The following is a 26,674-nucleotide window of genomic DNA, read 5'->3' as shown; positions in this document are numbered from 1 at the left end:
ACTGTGCAGCTCTCACCCTTCAAGATGCATCATGAATGTGGTAAGGGCTCTGCAGTGGGAAACCAGCCTATGGTAAGAACTACTCATCACAAGACTCAGGCAAGGTCCATGCACTTCTCCAAGATTTATACCCTCAAAATAGGGATTAGTGTGATTACTTCACTGATGAACTAGATGAATTTTATTCAAACTGAATAAACTAAGAACATTTTCAATACTAAACTTCTGTTTCCATATAAAACACACAAAAAATACCCAAACCTCTCTGCTGACTGCACTTCCATTTTCTGTTCCGTTTTCTACCAGTTTGTTCTACTCATATCTATTTTACTTGCTATCAGATTTAAGAAACTGTAATGTTCAGTTTCATTACTATTGCATATCTTGTAACACTTGATTACAGTGTGATGTCTCTTTAGTCTTGAAGATGAGCTTTTTGTTTTAGCTTGCAGCTTTTCAAAAATTAAGCTATACTTAATAAAGTGATTACCTTTGGAACAGATGCTAATCCCCAAATATCCTGAAAAAGCATTCACTAAATTTTGGCATACTGTTTCTTGGTTGCTCAGTCTGAAAATGGTTGGACTTTGCAGCTGGTCAAGGAAAGAGGTAGGCACTCAACCCTTCCCAAGCTGAAGCCAATTAGGTGTTTGAGATTGTATAGCAGAAGTTGATGCATTTTTCACCACCCCCTTAGAAAATGTCATGCCAGGCTTGTTTAGACTGAACAGAAGAACATTTCAAAAAGAACATCCTGCTTGAAGGCTAAAAACATTTCATACAAAAAAAGTAAAACTAACCATACCAAACAGAAACAGTTCCAAACAGCAGTAAATCATTAAGAAAATAACTGCTGTTCACCCCAAGAGATTTCCACCATGTTTCACAAACCAGGAATTAAATTCAGTCTCACTTTGTATTTCTTTCATCCTGATTGGCTTCATCAGAGGGGGATGCAGCAATGCTGGGCAGGGTGCAGGGGCCACACACTGCTGTAGCTTCTCCCTGGTGTGTTTTAAAGGATTACAGCTGCTCCTTTGGCTTCTCTTGCTAGAACTACCCAGCAGTTTAATTAAGAAACCCTATTATGAGCTCTTTTCTTGCCGCAGCCTCATTGAGAATTGTGCTTCTCTGGACACTGCTGGTATGCAGTAGCAGAGCCAGTAAGCCTGAATATTAGAACATGACAACTGTGTCCTTTGACCTCACATTTACCCCGGAGGGTACCTCCAGTTTGGCTGCCACTTTCTCCGCCTCTGTATCTATCCCTTCACCTAACAATGAAATCCATCCTCCCGTGCTTTTCAGCAGTGCACAGCAGGTTAGGAGCAGAAGCAACAACTGCCCAATTAAAATCAAAATGTCACATGTGCAGAAGGCAAACTGAAATCTGCCTGGGCTATCAGGGCAAACACCTTCAGACTTACGCAATTAGCCGAAGGACAATTGATGACCACAGGTAATCAAGCTGTGGTCGAGGGGTCTCACTTGCAAGAAGTGCGTTAGGACAAATCATTCAGCACTGAGGCAGAGGGAAGGGCTCGATTCCCTCTGAGTCACTACCACCATCTCCTGAAGTGCAGAGAGCTTCCTTTGAAATCCCCCCTAAATTACCAGATGAAACCAGAAGGTGCTTAAAAGACTCAAAGCAGTGGTTACAAGCATGCTACCATTCTCAGTGCCTCTGGAGGCTGTAGCATGCAAAGAAAGGCAAAAGCTGTAAAAGCTCTTTAGCTGGCTATGGAGAGGAAAGGAATCCTTCAGTTGAGTGGCACCCCTGTTGATTTACTACAGTGATTCAGTAATAATACAGGTAAAAGCAGGTGTGGGGAGCTTTGAGGTACTACCAAAGAGATGGAAAGCAAGCCAGAAAAAGGAACTCTTATTCAGGAGTTTCAGAGGCCACCAAAGAACTGTCCCCAAGCCACTGCCCTGGCAGGACAACACTGAGGGAGCTCCTCACTCGAACAAGCCCTTCGTCTTTCCTCCCCTCTACTTTCCACACTTCATTTACCTTTCTCTTTAGACTGAGAGCTTGCTGAAGCCTGGGTCATCTTCTGCTATGACTTTAATGACTTTACCTTCATTGCAAGAACTGTTTTTTTATTTATTTTTCATTAAGACAGCTATTGTATAAATAAATTGTTGGAATTATCCCCTTGATGTAGCTGTTGGAGGTACCTTCCAGGCAATTGTATTGTATTGACCAAAGCCACCCACCCTGCCACCAAATCACCTGTGCTTTCTGTTCCCTGATACTCCATATTGAGGAATAGACCTTGAGTAAACCACTTGAATATTAAGGAATTGCCTGTTTTTCACAGTGGAGAAATAACCCCTGTCAGTGCAAAGGATATGGTGTCAACAGTGTCTGAAAGTCAGCTGAAGCCATGCTGTGAAGGAACTAATTAATAATAGAGCTCAGGGTGCTTAAGGAGCTGACCCTCAGAAGCTCTGGAGATTTAGGAAAGTACTTCTAAACCCATTCTGAAGCTACAATTATTAATGAATAATTAATGTCTACAGCCATCATCCTGTGTTTGCTTCAACCCTGCTTCCCACAGTGACCTCAACAGCCAAGGGTACCAAACCAGAACAGTATTGAAAAATCAAAATAAAAACAAAATAAAACTATGGAGGTACTTGGCATATCTGTGTACTTACAGCTGAGTTCAGTCTTATATTTAAAATTAAAAGCCAGTGTTTTATTTAATGTATGAGAAGCATCACATTCATTGAGAATTACAGCACTAACTGTAAGACCACATAATGAATTTTCTGAGAATTTAGACTTAAATTTACTAACTAATTTAAGGACTAAAATTAATTTAAAATGTAGATTCTTTAAGAATCTTGACACTTTGGGTTTGATCTTTTATTTGTTTCTGTAACCTTGATAATGGATTAATCCAGATCGTCATTCTACTCAAAGATCGTAAAAATCTCGCATTGAAAACATTTTAAGGTTTTCCCAAAATTGGTAGCCTTTTTATCTTTATCTTATTTCTTTATCAAAAAATCCCCTTCAAAAAAAACCCTGGTGTTTAATTTTTTCCTTCAGGGGATGCTACAGAGGGACTTTTCAAGATACCCAAGCTGCCCACAGCTAGCATGGCCCTTTCAAATTGTTCATCGCTTCACGTCAGGATTGTCTGCAGACATCGGAGACTCCATCATCTTTTGTCAGGCACACTTGGCTTCGCTTCTCTTGGAAACAGACAGAAGCAGCTGCTGCTCTTAATGATGAAACTCCAACTGTGCACAGAGGTATCAGCCCCACTGAGAACTGCCTCATCGTGATGTCGTGGGAAAGAAAAAATATTTTCTTGAACATCACTTAAAGCTGCTCTGACATCACGAACATTCAGAGGCTTTGATTATTGCATGGTATCATTACAGCAAAAGGAGAAGATAGCATTAAACCATTTAGGCATGTATCACAGTTGTAATTACTTGGAATAGAGGAGATAGAAACATACACTATACCAAATCAGTAGGCAAAGGGTGCCACTGCTGTACATTGCTCCTGCTGAAGGTAATGACATTATGACAACACCTATATAATCTTTAGCACTGTAATATTGCAATTCTATTCATTCCCTTCTCAAAGTATTTAATGACTTCAATGAATTAAGATTCTCCTTTTGTTCAAGACAGGAAAATACGTTGAGACCAGATTCAGTTCTCCTATACTGTACAGAATCAGGAAAATGTTTTAGTTTGATGGATTGAATCTCAGAGATCTGTTACGCTGTCAGGATTACTAAAAAAGGAGGAGCCAAACACATTAGGGTTCAACAAAAGCATTATGAGTCTGTTAGCATAATGATAATACAACTTGAAACTTCACTCTGTAAACTAGTTGCCCTGTTAGAAAGTATTTGTTCCATCCATGCAAGAGCTCTGCATACCCAGCTGACAGAGGGTTGGGCCACCTTTCTCCAAATCATTATGTTTAAGCCACTATTTGTGTAGCATACGGGACGTGATATATGGATAGTCTGATCTGGTACAGCAAATCCCATGTACAAACAGCCAGAATGCCTCCAGTATCTTATCTTTAGATGCTACACACTTCTGCATGAAAAACAATTATCAGAGCACAGTCGTGCACCAAGATAATTTTAGAAGTTTGCCCACATCCTAAGATAATCCCTGTTTAGTTTGCAGGGTTAAGGAGTGTGTCTCCTGTGCCAGAACTCAGCTGTAGCTTGGAGGGGCTACGACCTAGAAACATGATGTTGTTATTTATGTAGCTAGATTTTAAAAATAAAAGAGAGATGCCAGAGCTCTGAGGGTTGAAGTTTTTACTCTAAGGGTTACTGGCAAATTTGTCACGATGAGATAATAAAAAATAAATAAATTGGGGAACTAGAAAGAAACGTCTAGAGAACACAAGGCATACAGTGCCTCAGGGAAAAGAATGGCATGCAATTATAACCATACACTGCTCAGAAAAGATAAAGCTGCATGTAAAAAAGGTTATAGACTTGGGGAGAGGGAAGAAGGATGGATGTTGGAGCTCCGAGAGAGAGGAAAAAAGGATTTCATCATGTATTGGTGCATACTGCTCATTTAGGCATTCCAGTCATTTTCTTTCATCTCATAATATTTCACAGTACTAACCTATGAACTCAGTGCCAGCATAATGTGGCCCTTCTTAGCAAGCTTATTCCTCAAAGGTTAGTCTCCCCTGCTTAGATGTTATTTAAATGGTACTTTAGTGTGGTTCTCTAATCAGCAAAACAATTTCAAAAAATGTAAGGCTACAGGAAGAACTCAGACCCTTCCAAGATCACTTTTTTCATTCTCATCTATCTGAAGCTAGCAACAGTATTTACTATATTTCAGAGACAGTATTCTGGGCTAAAGCCAGAAGAAGAAAAGATGCCCTTCCTCTCACCCAGACTACGCAGCTAGGTAAGCCTGATATCCCTGGCACAAGAGGGACCAGAGATCAGAAACATCTGAGTAGAGCATCAACCCACTCAAATGGCTATATCATGGGAATCAGTTTGTACCTCGAAACATGAAGGTGATAGTACCTACTACGCTTGTTAGCCTAGCTAGTATCACTACCAGTTCCACTCATGTTTGCGCAAGTCCCTCCCTTTTGCACTCTTTTTTTTAAAAAGTGCTTATTTGAAATCACATTTAAAATGAGACTGTCACTATAAAACACAGAAAAAAGGCAGCCTTGTCTACTGATTAAGAAACAAGACCAAGAATCCAGTTTCTAAGCCCAGCTCAGGTAAAGATTTGCTGTGCACCTCCAGACAAGTTACTCGACCTCTTTGAACTGTAGGAGACATCTATAAAGTACAGCATAGTCATACATGGAGGTACTGACATGGGCTGCGGTTATGGCTTTTGAGCCATAAAGCTTGATTCTCAGAAGGCCTGTTCATTTTTGCAGATTATTAGGTTAGTTAAACTAGTACGGCTTTAGTGCTTCTGACATCTCAATGACTTTACATTCATTTACATAAGTCTGATTATAACTATACAGTAACAGCATTCATACTGACCCCATCATAAGGGCAAAGAGGCAAAATTCCCATCAATAGCCAAAAATCTGTGCAGACATTAAGAAGAAACGATTATACAGGAAAACTAAAGTTGCTGCCGTATAACCCCTGATGGCAATACACTTCATTTGGTGCCACCCAAAAGTACGAAGAATGGTGGAAAACTTAGCTGAAAAAAATAGGAAGTCTCCTTCAAGGGAGCTGCAAAGTGAAGATTTTTGAAATATGTCAAGGGATTTATGGATGCCATTTGTGCTGACTGGAACATGGCTTGCAGCCAGCCGTGAGCCTCAGATCAAGTGTGTGACAATCATCATATTCTGTGTAGCATTTTAAGGAACTGAAAGAAGACAGGATAGTTACATTTCTCTTACACTAAAACCAGACTCTGGAGGGAAAAGAGAAAGGTAGAGGAAGATAGGGCCTTATTATATCATAAAAATGAAAGAAACTAAAACGAGCCCCAAACACATAGGGATACCAAGTGGTGGTAGAAGTGCTTCATTACTGGTAAAACATATGGCATTTCCCCAGCCACAGTGGTTGGGCCCTTCTGACTACTTATATCAGAGACTAAACTTGGCAGCGAGTGTATTTTATGGTGTATATCTTACAGCTCTACTAAGAGGAGAATTTCAAGTGAAAATACTGTTAGGGGAAGAAACATAGTGAAGGGGATGAAGATCATTTTCATTATGTCAGGCAGTAAAAATAAACCAAAAAAGACTGCCTACAGCAGTAGTTCCAGACCTGTGGCTTAATAGCAACCTCTTGCCTGCCAAACTTTCAGATATTGCTTGTGGCCACAGAGAGCTGCTGTCAAGCTGCAAACTGATGGGGAGGGCAACGTGTAGCATTGTACGGAGGGCATTACTTCCTCATGCTGCTGCCCTTGAATCAGTGAAAATGGAGGGCAGTGACATATGGTTGCAAGAGTGGAAGGTAAGAAGTGTGGAAAAAAATATTCTGTATGACTAGGTAAGAGAAGACAAGGTTTGAAGAGAGAAGTGATGTCTTTTATTATAGAGTAATGGCTATAACTTATGGAAACCAGACAGGCTTCCAGACATACTATACCTTCTGCAAACTAATGTAAAAAGGTATATGAGATAGGACAGACAGCTAAGTTGAACAGCAGAGCCCTGGTACTCTAGGAACTGTAAAAATTCTGTCTTGTGAAAAGTCAATTCTTGTTTTGCCCTTGAAGATACCTCAGTCATAACAATTTTAGAAGCTGTGTATGGAGAAGAATAGTAGAGACGAAGCTAACTTCCAAATCCAGACAACAAAATTAAGCCAAATTTATATGGGTACGTTTCACATCGCTTATCCATCCACCTCCAGGTCACTCTGTTTCCTGCACATACAGGGCTATTTTGTGTTTAATCTCTTATCTGGGGAATTACCAAATTTGGATGCAAGAAAGGATGCAGAGATAAATATCACTTGATGGGAAAGTCTGAGGAATTGACTCAGCGGGATACAAACTGTTTTTTTGTTTGTTTGTTTGTTTGTTTTTTGTTTGTTTTGTTTTGTTTGTTTGTTCGTTTTTCCCCTCTTCACAGGTTTTCTTCATATCTTTTCCCCAATTCATTTCACCGTCACATCATAGATAGGGTTCATGGCATATTCACAGACCTGGGACAGAGGCTAAAGTATGGGCCATGCCAAAACACAAACAACGGGCTTCAGGGTTTCTCACCCAAAAGCCCAGCTCTTCCTGCCATACCCATTTACTTGAAATTCAGTTAATACAAAACCTTTCTTCTCCAGACAAGTATGCAACAGCTTCTCCCACTGTTGCTGAAAAGAGTTTACATTATTTTTTCTAGAAAAAAATTGTACTAATACACACTGCTAAATAATGTCCTGGAGACTGATATCCTTTTGCTCCGAAGTGAACTGCAAGACAGGTCAAGCAGTTCAAGCATTCTCCATACACACAAACATACGTGAAACATACATAGACCATGCCACGCAGCTCTCTAGCATGCCATCCTAACAAAATGTCTCATACCAGTGTTGCATGTTGCGCTTACAGTCCACCAAAAAACTTCATAAGAATGTTAACGAAGCAATTAAGGAGAAATTACATTCAGGCCTTATCCCTTGAGACTTTAGCACATTTCACAGGAAACAACAAGAAAAGGGTCAGTGATGCCAGATCTGCAGTTGCCAGAAGCATTTTTTCTTTTAGGCATCTTGCCCCAGTCAGTATGATCACACTGGGTATCTTGGAGACACAATAGCCTGATCTCTCTCAGGGCAACCTTAAAGTTTCTGGGAAATCTGGATCTCCCTTTGCTTTGTCCTTCTGACTATAAAACAATACAAAAGAAAACATTATTTTCTTCTTCCGAGAACATTCCTGATCCCCCATTGACAAACAGAAAAGCTTGATGCAGCTGTGGTGGAAGTGAAAACACACTGAATTCTCAGCCTTGCATGTAAGATCTTCCTTGTTAAACTCTGCAGAGAATGCCATGCTAGTTTAGCCAACGCTACTCTTAAAACTTCATAGCGAAAGAAGCAAGGAGTCAAGCAGATCTGTACCTTTGAGGGCTGGTTGCACTCTGCTGTTTCAGGATCTGTGCTGAGACAAAACGGTGGGGAGCAGTAGGAGTTTCATAACAAGATAACCAACTTGCCTCCTGCCTTCAGTGCCAGTGCTCAGCACGGGTTGAAGCCTGCAGAGCCATTCAGGACACACAGGACTTCACTGAGGCATCTTCACCTCTCCCTCGCCAAGCACAGCCAATCAAGCCGGCAGGGTGCAAACCACAAACCACGCAGGAACTCGCAGGCACGGCAGCTTACAGAGCCGGGTGTGGGGCTCAGCTTAGTGTGGTTTTATTATTCTACTGCCAGGGTAACAGCTGCTCAAGAGCAGTTTCTGTGAACGCTACAGCTGTTCGCCACTCCAGCTGCATCTCAAGCACAGGGGCACCCCATAACTTGCTCAACACTTGGGTATTCAGTGTATCTGTCTGGAAAATACCGGACACTGTTGGACACAAATAGTGTTCACAGGAGCAAGCCATCAAGTGTGTCCTGAAAGATACCCTCTTCTCTAATATCGGGTGATGGGTGGTCATAAACTACCTGTTTGAACTTGTAAGGCACCTCTCCTGCCATACATCCCCCTGATGTGACAGAGTCTGCAGGTCACACAGTGCACCTACATGTGAGAAGATGTGTCTCTCACGTGTAGGTGCACAGAAAATACAAGCAAACAAAAGGGTCATCTCGAGCAGCACAGACATGGGCCAAGAGGGAGGTACTATAAGAAAGCATCCAGGATTTTAGCAGGCCTCAGGATTATCGTCATTAGGGGAGCTGTCTTTGAGCTGTGAGAAAATGGCATGAAAATCTGAATCTTATTAAAAAAAAAAAAAAAAAAAAAAAAAAAAAAAAGCACATCTGTTTATTTAGTTGTTGCACCAGTTTAGTCACTAGCAGGGGTGCACCGCAGGAGGCTGACGGCCTGAAGAGACCAACTGCCATCTACACAGAGCGCCGAAGATTTGCCTGGCCAACATCTGTGCTACGTCTCTTTCAGATGGCAAAGTATTTATGGACCATGTAAATGCAAGGGGAAAAAAAATGTGTAATTAAGGTTTCTCCCCGGGTGATTAAAGGCTGAAGGTACACCGTGGGGCCACTGAATAGGCTGTGCCACCTCATGCCTCTGCCATGGGCTCCACCCACCATCCCCACACAAAATGGTGGCCGTCTCCCCTGCCCCAGAGCAGAGGCAGGTGATGGCCCTGCCCGGTGCTTGTCCTGTCCCCATCGGGGCTCAGCCTCACAAAAGTCTTTTATTTTCTTTCCTTTTCTTCCCACAGGGCTCCAGTCCATCCTCCAGCCTAAGGACTGCTAGTGGCCTGTGGAAAAAGGGATGTTGATGACTGGAAAAGTTGTTACAGGAGGGCAGGAGCCCCTTTAGGAAACACAGTGCTTGCCCTGGCCCATGGCCATCCGGTGCTGTGCCTGCAGCAGATAGCACCGGGTGTTTCAGAGAAGAGTAAAAAAGGCTTGACATCAAGTGAAATTTCTCCCTGCAGCCATTGCTCAGAGACCACTTGAAATCATAGCCTAAAAACATCTAAATTCTGGCTGGTTGACTGTAAGCAAGAAAAGGACTACTTGCTGAAGCTGAAACAGATGTATAAATTATCGAGTTCTTGAGTCAGTGAAATCCACAGTCCCTGGTTTTTTGAAGCCTCTTTTATCGTCTCTGTACCAGTTTGAGGACCTGGATGAGATTCTGTTTCCCTGAGCATGGTTCAGAGCTTGGCCAAATGTCTGTGCTTTTTCCAGCCTACTGGTCAAAAGCAGAGATACAAAATGTTTTAAACTCCTAATTATTGTTGACTTTGAAAAACAAGAAGCCAGATTGCTCAGGTTGTATCTGTATCTCTCAATAGACCACAGATGTTACAAATGGAAATGAACAAAAAGTTATGATTCATAATAATGAAATATCTAGTGTTGGAAAAAAAATGGTTTTAATAGTATCTTTTGACCCTAAAAATTACAGAGAAGGATTAAGCTGTTTTGTGAATTTCTACTAAATTGCTCTCTTGCTCTTTTAATGTCTTAAGCACTTCTGATATGGAATGTTCTGATTTTTTAATTTAAAACTGCTCTTTATCTCAATATTTTCTGTGATTTGAATAAAAAAGTAAAACACTAAACCCTTAAGCAAACTTTTATATATTTTTTTTTTTTGGGTGGACAAAACATAACTTTCCATTTGGCCTAAGATAAAATACTCTGAACTATTCAGGAAAAAAAAAAAAAAAAAAAAAAAGTATTTTTCACTTTGCATTAGAAACTTTAGTCTGGTAAGCATTTCAATATGTAAATAATTTTCAATATGACTAAAAATCAGTTATATATACAGCATTGTAGGACTAATCACACAGAGTTGGCTCAGGGACGGAAGCACAGAGTGCAAGAATCAGATGTTGATTTCTTGTCTACTAACACTAATACCTAAACTGTGTTCAACTTCATTTATGTAACATGATCTATATGACATTAACTGACAACCAAAAGCAAAAGACAGGAAAATAATTCATGGGTATACCAATGCTTCAAGCCTTTATAGTCTCAATAACTTGATTTGAGTATTATTTAAATAAGAACATCTTACATTTCTTCTTATTTTTTTATTTTTATTTTTGTCAGAGGAGGATCTTTTAAGCTAATGACTTGGTTTTGCTATGATTCAACTATACTAACATATTTTTATCTCTAGAACATCCTACCCATTTAATATCTTGGAGTAGCAGATAAATACCTCTGTGCGTTAAGAGTATATGATCTCTCAATGTAGAAGTATCACCACCCCAAATACTTGTAATGTCATTTCAATGCAGTATACTCTTTTTACATCTAAATTATTCCTGAGATCCTGAAAGGACATGGAAGTGTATGCTGACATTGTTCTTGTTGTTCTTTTTGTACACATACAGAACTTCAAGCTGTCACTCTCAAACTTTTCACCGTTCACTAAAAACAAAGAAACAGGAAGAAGCATGACATGCCCTGTATGATGAGAGCACATCTCATCAAAATCCTGGATGTATCAAAATCAAACTGAGTGGGGACCTAGATATGAAAAACCTAGATACCAAATTTTCTGCTCAAGCAAGTTATGATTGCAGCAGGATTATACAATCATTTTGTAAAATAATAAGAAGAAGAAGAACAAAAAACCAGTTATGTTGACATGTAACCATTGTCAGAGTGCAACTGTGACAGGAGTGAGTAACATACAAAAGCAAAAGAGGAATCTCATGATTGAAGTTTTTAATAGCTTCATTGAAACACATGATAAATTCAGTTTCTCTCAGCAGGAGAGACAGATAAAAATGGACTCCATTTGAACTGCAAACAACAAAGAGGCACAGGGAGTTGTAAAACGTACAGCACCCTCCTCATAAAGATCCCACTTTCTCTCAGTTCCAAGTGTTTGCAACTGTCTCGCCCTGTGAAATCTTAATTAAACCAATATATTTCCCATCTAAGTAATTTTGAAGATGTGTGTAGTTTGATAAAAAGGTTAATTAGCTCTATTCTTTAAAAAATTAAAAAGGTACCATTTTTATCTTTTGCTTGAGATTCATGCCTGTCCTTGCATTAAAAATATCCCTCAATCTGGACTGTAGTAGCTAGCAGACAGGAGAAGCATGCTGGTTAGCAGGGCTGGGGGGATGGAGCTGTGATGGAAAGCAAACATTTATTATGAATTTTAATATTTTTACCTTTTGTTCTCATAAAAGTGCATTACAGATTGCCTCCCTTCTTGAGACTGGGTGTTTGTCAGGGCTTGAAATCAAATTGATACATGATGAAGGCGGACCCTTCTCTGGTGACTCAGCTGGGAATCGCACAGAAATCTACCCAGCCTGATGCTAACTAATAAAAGGAAGGGAGGGGAACAGGAACATCTCATAAAGCTGTGAAATGACAATTCACAAGCATCATTTAAATCATTTGGAGGCTGCATTCCCTTTTTATGCTATTACTGCATTGACTAAAATGCACCTCCTATTGAGTATACCAGCTGTGAAAGCTGACAGATCCAAGCAGATCAGTCTAGAAACACTGTTGTTACAGTTTAGCAGAGCAATTCACAGACAAATGGAAGCTCTTGTTTTAATTCTGTCACCTCTCTGCTCCTGTTTAGAGCCCATCAACAATTCCTCAGACAGAAGGGTTGCTATAGATTGACATAAGGCATTTCCTTCCCTTCTCCCTAGCTGCAGATATTGTCCTTTTGGTGTAATGTAACTTTCACTGGATCTGACATTTGCATTTGGATCCCGTTATAGGTGTGATCAAAATGCTAACTACGGTAACACCATAAAAGTCAAGCGAAGTCGTGGTTTAATAGTAAAAGGTGTTATGCTGCATTTAAACAAGCTTACTGGAAAATAAAATGATCCATTTCTTCTTTCACTTGCTAGTTCTTGCTGCATTCTTGGTAGATTTTTAATAGTAAAACACTTGAATATGGTGTTTTCAACCTATAAATGTCAAAGTAGTTCATTGTTATGGAATACATTATTGAGAAGGACCAAGCCACTTTCCGTCTAGTTTGGTGTCAAACTGTATTCTCTCCAAAACAAGAGGGGGGTAGGTATATTCTCTGTATTTTCTCCTCAGGTCTGTCATGGTTGCTGTATTTTTGGTTAAGGGCAGTTGAATGTGTTGTTGCAGAAAGCAATATCTTTTCTACCTTCCTCTTTAATTTTCCTACAGCGGAATCCTAGTGTTTGCTGTCCTACACATATGACAAATAGAGAATAAACCTATTTCTGTCTGTCTTTCTGCAAAATGTTAAGTGAATGATATCATCTTTGAACAGTTATATTTGCAGAGTTGTGTTGGTATACAGGATTAGGAGAAAACAAACACCACAAGATATGTTTGACATCACTTAGTGACCATAGATGCAAAATAACTTGTTACCTATGGCACTCAGGAGGTACATGAAGAGATTTATGAAAAATTATTCTGAGGCCAGAGTGAAAGTCAGGGAAGCAACCTCTACTAATCCCTGGGTCTCCCAAGGTCACCAGTGTGAGGGATCAGTGAACTAATGCATAGTACCGTTTCTCTTTCAGGGATTATGGATATGATACATCACAGGATGAATGACTAGAAAGAACTGGAGGCACTTCTTTAAGTATCTCATGCTGTTGGACTGTTTTATCAATACTGGATCAGAGCAAGTCACACACCATTGTCAAGAGGGCTTCTTCAACATGGAGACATTGAAGAATTAGAATTTTCATTTTATGGATAACACTGGAAGGGTTCGAGGGAAGGATGACTTGAGAAGGCAATTAAAATTAGGAAGTGTATGGGGGGGGTATTTAAACTAATTGCTCAAGGGAAAATAGCAAGTATTTATAGCTGCACAAAGAAATCAGAAAGAGAATAGGGAAACCAACATTTCCATATTATTTTGGGAGAAAACACATAAAAATACTGTCACATTTACAGATAATAACTTAGGAAAAAAATACATCACCAATGACTTTAGGCTTACATATCAGTGGAAATGTTTTTGATTATAAAGACAGATGAGCTGAAATGCTGAAAACTGAAAAGAAATTAGCATCCAGTTGGCATTTCTGAAAATTACTGGCTTGAAAATAAACAAGAAGAACTAATATTTCCTAGCTATAAAATACATACTAAAATAGATTGGGATTTATATTGAGCTTTCATAGATGTATTTTCCTAGATTAATGAAGGGAATTGCACTGGAGAAGACAGTAAGAGAGAATCTGTGTATAAAAATTCTTTGTTACACAAGCACTAATATGAGAATCGGGTAATTGATGTGGGTGCTTGGTGCTATAATAGCCTGGACAACTTAAGTTACGAAAGAGCATCCCAGGTGTATGTCATTTAGGAAAGAAACACTGAAGCTGTTTCAGCCAGTAGTGCTCAGTCTGCAGTTCTGAGAAATATCACTGGTCAAAACAAGTTGGCTTTGAAACAAATGTGATTTTGTTGAGAAATCATACTAAAGGTACAGGGTCAGGCAAAAAGCCCATCTGGCCTAGTGTCCTCTAGCTAATAGTGCCAGTAAGGTCTATTTACTGAAAGTGGGCAGGAAGAAAAGAAATAGCAAGCCTTCTCTTGACATTCTTGATGGGATTATTACCTCCAACAATCTAGGGTCTTGTTGAAACAGAGGTTATATATAATAAATTATAGTGAAGAGGTACTTTTTCCCTGTAAAATCACTTATTTATATTTTTGCCTTTTGTTACACTCTTTGGCAATAAGTTTCACAATTTACTTAATGCACAGTACGGAAAAATACTTCCTTCTTTTTGTTCAAAACCTACCGTCTGATAATTTCAGTAATGTAAACTTGTTACTCTTGGAGAAAGTAGGCCATGCTAACTTAATCAACTTCAAATCAGTAGTTCAGAAGTTTACACTTAAAGCAAAGGCACAACATTGACCACTCAAGCACCTTTACCACTGAAATGTAAGTAATGTTTTCTATTTCAAAATCAATCAGATCAGTTGAGAAACTTTGTAATTTAGGAAAGCTGTAACAGCATATGAAAGCTGTTATCTTTATTTTCGATATCATCTCTAGACATTGGTTTTAGCTCTTAACCTGCAAGAAGTTCTTGATAATTACTAACATCTTGGCAGTGAAAAGAAAAGGAAATGCCAATCAATTGACAGTAGAAAAGTATCCATGCTACAAAGACAATTATCCAGTTCACATCAATTACTCCACCTGCTAGCAATCCCTACAGAGAATCTGAATGTCAGAGGGGCTGTGGAAAATGAACTTCCTATTGTCCAGCCTATTGTAGAGCACTTCTTCTTGCACATTACTGACATGCTTATGGAAGAACAAGAGCATGTTCTATCCTTGCTCTCATGATAACCAGTGTCTACTAGATAGATGACTTCTGTATTGTACATATTGTCATCTGACATATATGAGTATCCAAATTCTGCAAACTACATTTTCTAGGGAGAAGAATGAAAGAAAGAAATACAATCTGCGCACCAGAGTTTTTATTCAGAAATAAATTATGGTAACCTTTACCTGTATTTTATATATCATAGACTCTTCTCATTGTTATTTAAGTTAAAGATCCTGACAAAATTATCAGAAAGTCAAAGCCAGAGAAACAGTCTTCCTTTCCCTCCCCCTTTGTCAGTTATTTACACAGGACACAGAATTGCTCATCAAGTCAATTTACATTCTGGGGAACAAATAGATGGATTACAGTATTATGTATAAAACTTATTCCTGCTGTACTGAACCATGAAATTGCAGTTAATTTTGCTGAAATGGACCATTATATTTTTAAGTAGAAGTGAAAGAAAATGAGAAAAAGGAGGCAAACTGTTAGGAACCAAACTTCAAATACAAGATTAAATTATTAGTAGGAACGTAGCACTGCTGGGAACAGCATGAGCTGTTAGATGAAGCCACTGACCTGCTGGCTTTCAGACACAACCATGTATCCACCTTGCCATAGTAAATTAGATGAATTATTGGTAGTGATGGGCCTGTCACGTTGTGCATTCATGTCCCCGAGTGATCTATGCGAAAGCAAATTCCAGCTGATACAAGCTCCATACAGCTCCTCCCGGCTCTGAGATGCCAACAGCATGCATCTGTTCTGTGCAACAAAATAATTGCATCGTGACACGGCTATAGTACAGCTGTGCATAATGATTTTGCTTGATTTTATACTGATAGATGAGACAAATTCAAGTCTGTTTAATGATTGCACAAAAATCTGGAGGCTATGAGATTAGACTAAGTAAAACTGGAACTGTACCATGAGAATTTGCATTTCAATGCCCTTTTTTCCTAATTCAGCAAAAGATGGCATGCACTTCCACCATCTCACTGTTTAACTTGAAAGGAGTATGTAGTTTAATGCTAGGTTTAGTACAAGCCAGGGAAACCAACTCAGACTTGGTCATTCAGTTCTAAGAGGTGTTTCACTTGTTATAATTAGCTATTGCCTTTCACCAAAATGTTGGGAACCAACATTATGCACAATCTTACTCCATCCCGTTTATGAAGTGAAATGTCTTAACATAAAAAGCCCTTGGTAAAGCAGTTTGGAAGCCCAATACTCCTCAATAACTAGAAGCAACCACTTGAACTACCAGCTGACTATCCAATTAATTTGTCCATTGGGCCAGGCAAGGCCAAAATTCTTCAATGTGACACTACAGTGAGATCAAGTGCATTATTGCATTCAGTGCTTGAAAAAATTATCAACAACAGAAAGAATGAAATAAAGAGAAAAGGTAATACTATACAGTACTCAATTTTCAGGTTTATAAATCTAAGAGAGGAGGAGGCAGAGGTCTTTCACTGTCTGCAGTCTGTCTCTTGAGGCATTATGTAACATATGCTAAGGACTCTATTCAGCATGCCAAAAACAGGAAAAATCTGCCTTAACTTCCCTTTCTTGTGGTTCCTGACAGCATCAGAAGAAGCTATGACAAACAGGCAGCAAGGTAGCTAAAACAAATCTAGGTGTTGTACTTTCTACGTGATGCTGTCCCCTTAGAGGGCTACTATCAAAGGCTGCTCACCAACATTGTATCCCCTTCAGCTCCTAACAGAATTTCCTGGTTCAGACGAACTTCAACCTAGACATCTCTACCTTAAATTGTAAGAATAGGCATGCCAAAACTTTAAGTGAATCAAAAAGAAAATGCTTTCTATTCAGAACAAAATTGCTATCCATCAAAAAAATAAATAAATCTATAGGTCAATGGTTTTAGAAAAAGTGGAAAATGAAGCATTTAGTAATACATAACAGGTCTTTTTATAGACTACACTCTCTCATATAGTCTCAGATAGAGTCATATTGTGGGTGGTTAAATTGGGCAAACATTTTTCTCAATCTGTTCACTGTTTGGTACAATTTGGTTTGACCAAAAAACTCACTCAGGACTGGAATAGCAGGGTGTATTAATGGTTCATCTTAAATAGTCTTAAAAATGGTTAGTCTTAAAATAGTCTGACAAAAAACATGTTGGGGTTCCATAACTAGGAAAATAAAGAATTGCTCTGGGTCAATACAGAGGTTTCTGTGCAGAACTAGGAAGAAATCATCAGCAGGGGAATAACAAGTGACCAGTTTAATGGACTCTTGCTAGAACTGTGCAATAACATTGGGACTGAGAAGTGCAGAGACCAACGCTAGACGAACAGTGATGCCGTGGGAGATGAAATGCACCAAAGAGATGGGTAGAGATCAACAGAGTGTTTACAGTATTTTTGTAACTTCATGCTTCATCTCACTGCAGATGTCTTGCATAATTTAGAGACCCCTGATATTCACACAAACCATATAGGATATATAGGTAACAGAAGAAATTAATTCTTTTTATGTGGTGTTCAAAAAAAAAAAGTCCTCCAATTTCCAGGCAGATCACTACTTTCAGAATAAATTGTCAGATGATATTCACTGTGAAATAACATGGGAATAAGATGACTGTACCCTAGTGCTAACTAAATCAGTATGGCTCTATGCCACAAAACAAAGAAAAATTGCCCCCTGCTAGCATTATTTTCAGTTATTTTTGTACAGCTTTTACATATATCAGTTATTGCTGAGGTCTAGAAAACAGCAAGGCTATTTATTCATGAGTAAATAATTCTACATAACATTTAAACTATAAAATAAAAGGAGAGGAGACTAGTGAATAATTAATATTGCCAGGAGTTAATTTCGTTCAGATAATCTAAAATGCTGTAAATTTCATTTGAGTTGAAGTTGCACGATGAAGCTTAACTAAAAAAGCCAATGTTTAATATCAGAAAGAATCTACTCAGAATTTTTGGCTTGTTTTTCAAAGACATAAATGCCAGATATTGAATGCAAAGTTACAGGACATGACTATTCAAGTTGACATATAGTCCAAACCAACCAAAGTCACTGTGTACAGCATTTAGTCTGTTGCTGCACCTTTCACCCTGACCCATCATTCTTAAATATTTCTGCAGTTTAGATGCAGTCAGTATAAGATAAAGGATATCATATTGTCTAGTTTCACCAAGAGAAAAACAGAAGTGCTGCAATTTTTGGACACGATGGCAACAAATGTCTGATATGACAAAGTCATTTCAAGCAGACAGAAGATTACAACTGTTTATATTGGTTGGGATGTACGGTCTATTTGCTGCAGCTACGGTGGAGAGAAAGTATATGAAATGCTTTGCGAGGCCTTCCTCTGCAATAACGTCTATGATTTATATGTGCAGCAATTCAGGTGCAGCATAGCAGGAGGCAACTGCATGTTTATGGCAGCTATAGCGTATGGTCACCAGTTGGCTGGCATGCTGTGTTTAGGCGTTGTGAGGTCATCAAACACAGCTTAATGTTTCCATACCATATGTACTGTAATATCTGATCACCATGGGAGTAGAGTCTAGAGTTTCAGCTCAGTTTATTTGTTGGCTGATAACAAATAAACTAACACTTGAAATGCTATCCTTTTCTAGTCACCCTATTTATTTATCTATTTATTGTAACCAAGGCAGAGAACACCACTATAATCTGCAACTTGTCCACTTTCCATCTCCCAAGCTTGCTTTCTCCTTCTCACAAGACAGGAGCCTTAGCCTTCTCCATCTTCCAGAAAAGTCAAACTTTTTCAGGCAAATAGTTTCACCTCATCTATTTATCAAATCTTTGGAACACTGCGTAGCTCCTAACAGAAGAAACTTTAAAAACAAATTTTCTAAAGGTCATTAAATCATCCTTGATATGAATTCCTAACAGCTTAGGTACCTTTTCTTTGCATTTCATCAGTTCCATAATGCAATGTTAGCTACAAACAAGCTTGCATGGCAATCATGAGAATCCTTGAAATGATATTTTTTTTCCACACTAAATTATGTTTACAGTTAACTGGGGAGAAATAATACTCATATCAAAACTAAGAAAATGAAAAATCAAGGTGTCTCCAGTGTGTGCTCTGCAGTACCTTGAAGAATATGTATCACTCAGTCATAGCACCATAATTTTTCCTTTTAAAATCAAAACAATGCTGAAAAGCACACCTATGTAAGCCCTTTACAATACTGCAGAGATTTGTTTTTTCATTATGATTTTTATGACTACGTGCAAGACCATATTCAAATTTCCAAAGGAATATTGATTCCAAAGCAATGTCCAAATTCCAAAGGATATCATCTTGCTCTTTCCTCTCAGTTCTAGCTCCAGATACGCACTTGTGCAGAAAGCTGTACACATCTAACCCTAGTAGAGAACCTAATAACTTTTTGAGAGATTTTTTTTTTTTTTCAGTATAGCTGCCTCAATCTCATGGTTGAAGTTCTGGTGGAAAGTGGGCTGGGCAAGAGAGGAGGAGAAGGGGAGGTGTGAGGCTGCCCACCTCAATGACTGCCAGCCATTAGATGGATTTAGCTGTATTTCAAAATCACACCCTTTTACACAACTCTGGCAATGATGAGAAACTTTAAAGTGCATGTAAATAGTACTGCATTTGCATCCACTCTGAGAACATTTTACACATTGCCAGGACTATGTGGAAAACTGTAGTGCAAATAAAAAGTAGATCAAATATATGCACTGTTGAATTCAGTTACCGGTAGCTCCCTTTTGATCGTCTGTCTCTGTGGAAAATGTACTGGATAAGGCAATTTTATTCTGTTTACTGGGAAGTCCTAGAAGGCATTGAATTTCAACCTTTTTGATCAGTGGAGCCCTAAAGATCGTACAGTTAAGTTGCAGACTTCTGAACAGAGAAAGTAGGCATAATGATGGTAGTCTTATTTTTCTGAGCTCTCAGATCCCTTAGAAGCACATCATGGAATTGGTGGATATACCTTGAAAATTTGGATGAAAGCCTGAGAATCCTTTATTACAAATAAGTTAATATAGCTAATAAAAGTTGCATCAGCTTTCTTAAATATTCTATAGCAGTTACAATATAGATGTGCAAGTCCTAACACATATATATACAGAAAAAAGCTCACTTAGCCAGATTGAATATGGTTGCAAAGACATCCTTACTCGCAGTAACATAAATAATGAAATAAGCTTAGCTAATGCTGCATGACTGTCCCTTTAGGAACTATGAAAAAATATGGCCAGTTCACCCAGCAATCCCAATGAGTAAAAGTTTTAACAGACATAATTCTTTTAGTTATACAACCCCAGATATGTATGGTCAAAACCTGAAGGAAAACACAAAGTGTAAAAATTTTATTTAACATGATTTTTCTCTTTTCTTTTTTCTTTTATATTGGAAATTCCAGTTTAAATTACCCTTGGAGCAACAAAGAGGAGATTTTTTTCCTTTTATAGGCTAGCTCTACTTGCCTTTTATCAATTTAAAATGACGTAACTTCCACTAATGCAGGTATTACTATCTTCAGTGGCATACAAATCTTCTTGCTTTTCATAAAAATAGGCATTGTGTGGGGAAAGCTCAAAATACAGTCTTTGCTTTGTTACACCTAAAAGGGCCTGTCTCTTTTCAACATTTTCAACCTACTATCAAAGATGCCCACCGAAGTGTTTTTTTTTTTTTTTTTTTTTTTACCTAAAAATACATTTACATCATTCTGCCTTTAACCAAATGCCAAGACTAAAGGTAAATTTTCTCCACCATAAACAGAACAATATAGTACTCTCCAACTGTTGTGGGTGTCTCATCAGTGTTTCTCCTGTGGCTATGGTTTACACCAAGGGCCTTCCATTATTGCCTTCCTACCCTAACAGAACGGTTTTATGTTTGAGTCACTGTACTTGATACAGGCCTATATTATAATTTCTGTCGCTGATTTCCTGTGCAGTCTTGGACAAAATCTCTTTATGTTTTTGATGGTAAAATGAGGCTAATGCATCTCAAACTTATAAGGATATTCTGAAGATCAGTTGATTAGTCTTTGTGAGAGACTCTGATATTAGAGAACAGATGCTTCAAAAAAGCCAGTAAATATACAGTGATCTTTGATTTCTGGTCTTCCACAGATTTTTTTTAAAAAAGCTTTCCACTTAATAAATCGCAGCTGGATGGCTGTTCTTTTTTACTCAGCATCTCTCACATTAGTTTTCTAAGGTAAAGCCAATTTTCTTGCCTTCTTTTGGAGCTCTTTACCCTTTGCAGATTTAGTACAACACATCCTTTCCAAACATTTATTTTTCAATTTTTATCCTCACATTCCCAAGTACCTTATAAATGCATGTATACAGAAACCTTCAAATAACAAAGAAATAAGACTGCTGCAGGGATACCACATGGCAGATAGATAAAAATGCTATTAAATAGTTAGCTATGTTGTCCCTTCATTGAATCATATCGGAACACCCACAATGGGAGGTATAAAAGAAATACCATATATTCTATAGAAACTGCTGAGAGGAGCTTTTAATTGTATATAATGTAAATCTTCAGGACGCTAAAATTAACCTCCTTATCTTTTAAGTATAATTTGGGATAATTAACCACTCCAGCTAATAAGGACATTAGATTTTGTGTCTCATCCATATCTGATTGCAAAGTCAGCATAAAAGCATGGGTATTGGTGTAACACAGACTCAGAGGAGTGTTCTGCAGACTGAATTGTTGTGGCCCCCATTCCATCAAAGTTTTGCTGGAAATCTCCTGGCAGAAAACTAAAATGCGTGAGCCTCATAGCCCAAGTGAAATATAGAGGTAAGAATCCAAAGCGGGTGCCCACATAACCCATGTACATTTTAGGAATGCTCTACACCTTTCTGCTGAACTGGATTCTTCAGTGAAGAATTCTGAGGGATTGGTACTTTCTATAGGAAAGACCTTATGATTCAGGACACTGATCATTAATGCAGAAAAAAATTAAATGCTTTCATACAGCACAGTGTAAAACAGCCAACAAAAGAACACATATACACCAAATAATGACAATATCTTTTCATTTTCATTCTGTTCTTTTTTTTTTTTTTTTTTTCATTTATCTGCATTATATTTTAATTTTGCATTATCATTTATAAGTATATAAATTTATCTCAGGAAATTATAATCTTAAAAATTTGTCTTTAGTTTTTCAACTGTTCCCTACTCTCCTGTTGTGCTCCGTGTGTTATGGAGCGCATGTCAGACATAATGCAGCAATAATATTCCTTTTAAAGTAATAAGTATATGTGGGGGAAGGGATGCTGATCCTGGTTTGCTGGGTGTTCACTCATCTGTATAATTTTCACATAAATGAGCAAAACAAGCCTGCTTCTTATATTCATGTCTCCCCTGCTAAAAAAAAAAAAAAAAAAAAAAAAAAAAAGGAGCATGTTTCAGACACCAGGGGTATGAACACAGAAGACAGCAGGTAAGAACAGGAGGGCTATGCTGAACTGAGAATCTGTCTGGTTTTGTCTATTATCATAAAGAGTTATAAACTCTGTTAGTATTCAACTCCAGCCATTGGCAGTTGGCATTGCAGTTAATGGACTGAATGATGCCTCAGAGGCATTTTTCTACCCGATTAACTCCAGGAAATTTAGCACCTGTGTAAAAAGACACCACCCCAAATAATTAAAAAAAACTCAGCAGAACATTTTTTTTTCCAAGGCAACATCCTTCCCACATCAAAACCAGCTTTTCCCAACACTCAAGAGAGCAGCTGTGACTCAAGCCAATTTCTGGACATCACTGCTAAGTATCAGAGTCAAATATTATGGGTAACAGAGCTGCATTTAGAAGGAAAGTTGATGGATACCTAACAGATTAATTTTTATCATCATTCTATTCCCCCACCTTCACAGTAACTAACAAATAACAAGCAGCTGGTGTTAGCAGTGAAATACTCCAAATGAGGATGTGCCCTCAGGCAGATTTTTGGACCCCAATAACTAAAATGAATGTAGAGATTTTGTCTGCCATCTTTTCCTTCTAGTATAAGTGCTGTAAGTGTGTAGACTTAACCATGCTTTGCCAAGTCTCTATCACATTCCCAAATACAACGAAGGGGTCCATGATGGTTTCTTATCTGGCACGCACTGACAGGAATCAAAATTCTATCAAAACAAATGCACAAACTGCAATTAAAACTACATTAGAGATAAAACTGCACAGTTTGAACATTATAAAGCTTCCTGTAGGTCCTCTGAGAGATCTGTAAAGAGTACACAGCTCAGACTACTTCAGAATATTTTTTGCTGGGACATTGTGATATCTTCGGATGGAGTTTATTTTATCTCATGTTGTAAAACTGCACTGATCCCAGCAAGACACCCTTTCTGAATTTTGCCATGTACTCACATTAAATACTCTCTTAGATCATCAGTAATCCCCTTTAAATCAATCAGGTGCTACCTAACAGGAGTAAAAAATATCACTATTTGACTCAGCAACTTAGATAGAGGCTTAGGCTACTTGGCTAAATTGGTTCTGACATATGACTACCAGTCAGCAGAAATGGAGCCCCCCAAACGTGTTTTGGAAGATATTTTGTAAAATGCAGTGTAATTTGCAGAATTATGTATATCAATAGTGAATAAATGCATCATATATCTACAAAATTGTGTGGGTATTCCAGGGTAAAACTCTTTAGTTCATTAAAGTTGCACTGGATGCCTGGCTCTGCACAAAATAGACTATTTTAAAACTAGTTAATTAGTACATGAATCATCAATGTTTTACATCTGTCAAGCATATGAAATATTTCACCTAGCTAGTTAAAATATTTAATTTGGAAGCTGCTTTATGAATAAATATACCATCCATACTTCTCAAGGTATGTTTTTAATGACTCTGCTGAAAGAGCACTGAGGAGGCAATCCCCTTTAAGGTTACGTGAACATACCTATGCTCTTCCCTTAACATTAGGACATAGGGAAGAGCACTGGTATGAACTATACTGAAACTGGCAAACAAAAAAAATAAAAAAAACAAAATCTCTGATATTATCAAGCAACAACTCATTCCTTACAGTAAAGAATACACACCACGGCTGGATCTGAATTCAGCTGTTAGATAAATGAGGTCTTCAGCAACTGAACTGCAGAGCAGCAGGAGAAGAGAGGAATAAGAAAGAAAATTTGAACCTAAAATCTTGCATCTGTCCTCAGAGAAGTGCTTTGTAAACAAATTGTAATCAGTTATAACTCCACGCTGTATGATTCTGAGGACATTATTCAGCCAAGGCAACTAATTCTTTGTGCACCCAGGAGGGGAGGTATATGCCCCCAGATTTTTATGACACCTTAGTAGGAAACGGAGGGCAGTCTCATCTCTTATTCCTACCTGCCCATGATGATTATTTCAGCAGGCTCTGTGAAGACCTGCTATAACTGGTTTGCCTCCTTCTTGAATCCATATAATCCCCTATAAAAGGTGTCCCTGTGTTTCAAAGAGGCTTTGAAGTGATATACATATTTTTGTTTTAAAAACATTATTAAATGATGGCAATATTCCACCACATTCTTGCCAAATTTCTTCTCTTATTAGCATCCGCAGTATCCACTACGACCCAACTCTTCCCTCTGCTCAGCAAGCTGCTCTCTCAGTGGATGATGAAACTTGGCATGGATAAACAGAAAATCTTATTAGCGATGCCCACACGTGCTGTGCAAGGGCTTGTACGTGATCTATGGCACTGAAGGAAGACACGCAATCTGATTACAAAAGTGGATTTTGTAAAGAGTTCATCTCTATGGTTGCTAAGTCAGCACAGGAAAAGCTTGCACATCTTTTTTAAAATGGTTTGAGATAAAATCTATTTCATTCTATCCTGATTTCCATGCATAGCCCACAGAAATTTAGGAAAGCAGGGCTTTCCGACTCAGAGCTATGCCTTCCTACTTTTCATGCTTTGTAACATTAATATTTAGCATTTAGAAAACACTTTACTGTTTCAACTCACTGTCTAATTAAATATCACTGTAAGATACGAACTCCTCTAAAAAGGCAATAGATACTCAGGCACAGTACTGCACAATGTTATCTGATATTTTGTACTTCTGTTCTAAAAATAGGGAACTGCTGTGCTTTCTCACAATATGATAGCAGCAGGGGAACACTGACTTTTTAATGGTCTTAATGGTAATAACATTAGGTGGTACTCTTCCTGAAGTCAGGGATCCGATTCTTATTGGTTGTAGCACTATTTTAAGACAACATAAAGAGGTTTTTTTTTATTATTATTATTATTTTTATTTTTTCTTAAAGAGTTTGAACACCAGCAGGTTGTTTCATTCCCAGTTTTGCATCCTGCTTTGTGTTGCCTTGTTGTCCAACCTGTGCTCCAGCTGGAAGCAAACCCAGAAGAAGATCCTCTTGTAGGAAACACAAAAACTGATCAGGAAACCTGAACACACTTCAAACGTGGTTGTAGACCGTGTCTACAGCAACCTATTCTAATGTGTCCTGGCATTCTTTCGTGGTATGGCCCAGAGTATGTATGAAGTACTAGCAGCAACAAAATATAAAAAAATACAACTCTGGCAAAATGAATATTGGCCTTAATATTATATGGCCATATAGCTTTGTTAAAAATGTGAAGTGCTGTGCAATAGCCAAGCACCTCACAGCTTGATTCACAAGCAAATGTCAGTAAACGAGCACCTTCACACAGAACTGATTCTGACTGGCACTGGGATGCCCCCATGACACACAGACATCTCCTCCCCTGACTCAGAAAAGATGTCATGGCCTGACTTAAAAACAGTGCCAAACATTTCAGAGAGCAAGCTTCCTCCCAACTTTGTTCTTAATGGTAACAGCTACAGATGAAAGGATATCAGATGTTTGTGCTTCCGTGACATCCTTATGGTGAGACAGTGGCCTCGATACCTCTCCACTCATTCACTCTTCTTTTCACCTTGTCCTATTCAAGCCACATTTTTACTAATGCCTATCTCCCCTGTTATACAATTCTAGAAATACCTCCTCCACAGCCCAGCCACATCCCGGAGCTCCCCAGACCACAGAGTTTTGGACCTTGGCAGACTCATTGCATAGTTGCACTACATCAGAGGAAACGTGTTCACCCATTCTTGTGTCATCAGAGTGAGAAAGCATGCTGCTTACTCCCACACACTTGGCAAACCCTAGATACTAAGGCAAAAGCTGAGCAGTTCAATGTAGATAGGGAGGTGTGAGCCTCTTCTAGGAGGGGACTTCAGGCTTGTTTGCAATACCTGCTCCAGCATTTTCCACAACGGACTTGTGAGGAGGCACAGATCACCAGGGTCAACCCTAGGACCCTATCATCTTTCACAGGCTTAAGTTTACCAAATAACTTGGGCCATCCCTGGCCACTATAACTTTTCTCCAGTCTCATCCCCAGTTATCATCTCCTAACACGTGATATTAGCTGAGACACCTGGATAAGATCCAGGAAGAAGACCAGAAGCAGAAGGTGGAGAAATAGAAGCTCTTTGGACACCTTTCTTCATTTGAGCTTGTGTCCACAGAAGCATCCCTATACCAGCAGGAGCCAGCATGATCTCTGGTGGTAGCTTTCCACACCCAGATCTGCTGGAACAGCCAAAAGCTAATCCAGTTGCCTCATCACTTGCATCATAGCAGATCCTCACATTACTGAGGATTTTTGCGTAGGAATACAGTTTTTGATAGGAAACTCCCTTTGCAATTAGTAGTAC

General features: G+C 38.6%; 1 protein-coding gene across 6 annotated transcripts in view; it reads right to left on the bottom strand.

The window, feature by feature from the left end:
- The window catches only part of GRAP2 (GRB2 related adaptor protein 2), a 103,487-nt gene that overhangs the window by 30,167 nt on the left and 46,646 nt on the right, over positions 1–26,674 (bottom strand). Inside the window, exon 1 of one of the 6 annotated variants that reach the window (XM_084506803.1) lies at positions 8,082–8,260. The exons of 2 other annotated variants lie outside the window; for them this stretch is intronic. The gene's annotated coding sequence lies outside the window, so the exon portion shown is untranslated. Of the gene's footprint in view, positions 1–490; positions 514–913; positions 1,063–8,081; positions 8,261–26,674 lie in introns of those variants that run through there. 3 more of the 6 variants (XM_084506805.1, XM_084506804.1, XM_084506808.1) reach the window with 3 other exon arrangements.

This window comes from Aythya ferina (genome assembly GCF_964211825.1).
Source record: "Aythya ferina genome assembly, chromosome: 1".
NCBI classification, from domain to species: domain Eukaryota; kingdom Metazoa; phylum Chordata; class Aves; order Anseriformes; family Anatidae; genus Aythya; species Aythya ferina.
Note: the sequence above shows the minus strand (reverse complement) of the source record. Positions and strands in the feature narration are given on the sequence as shown.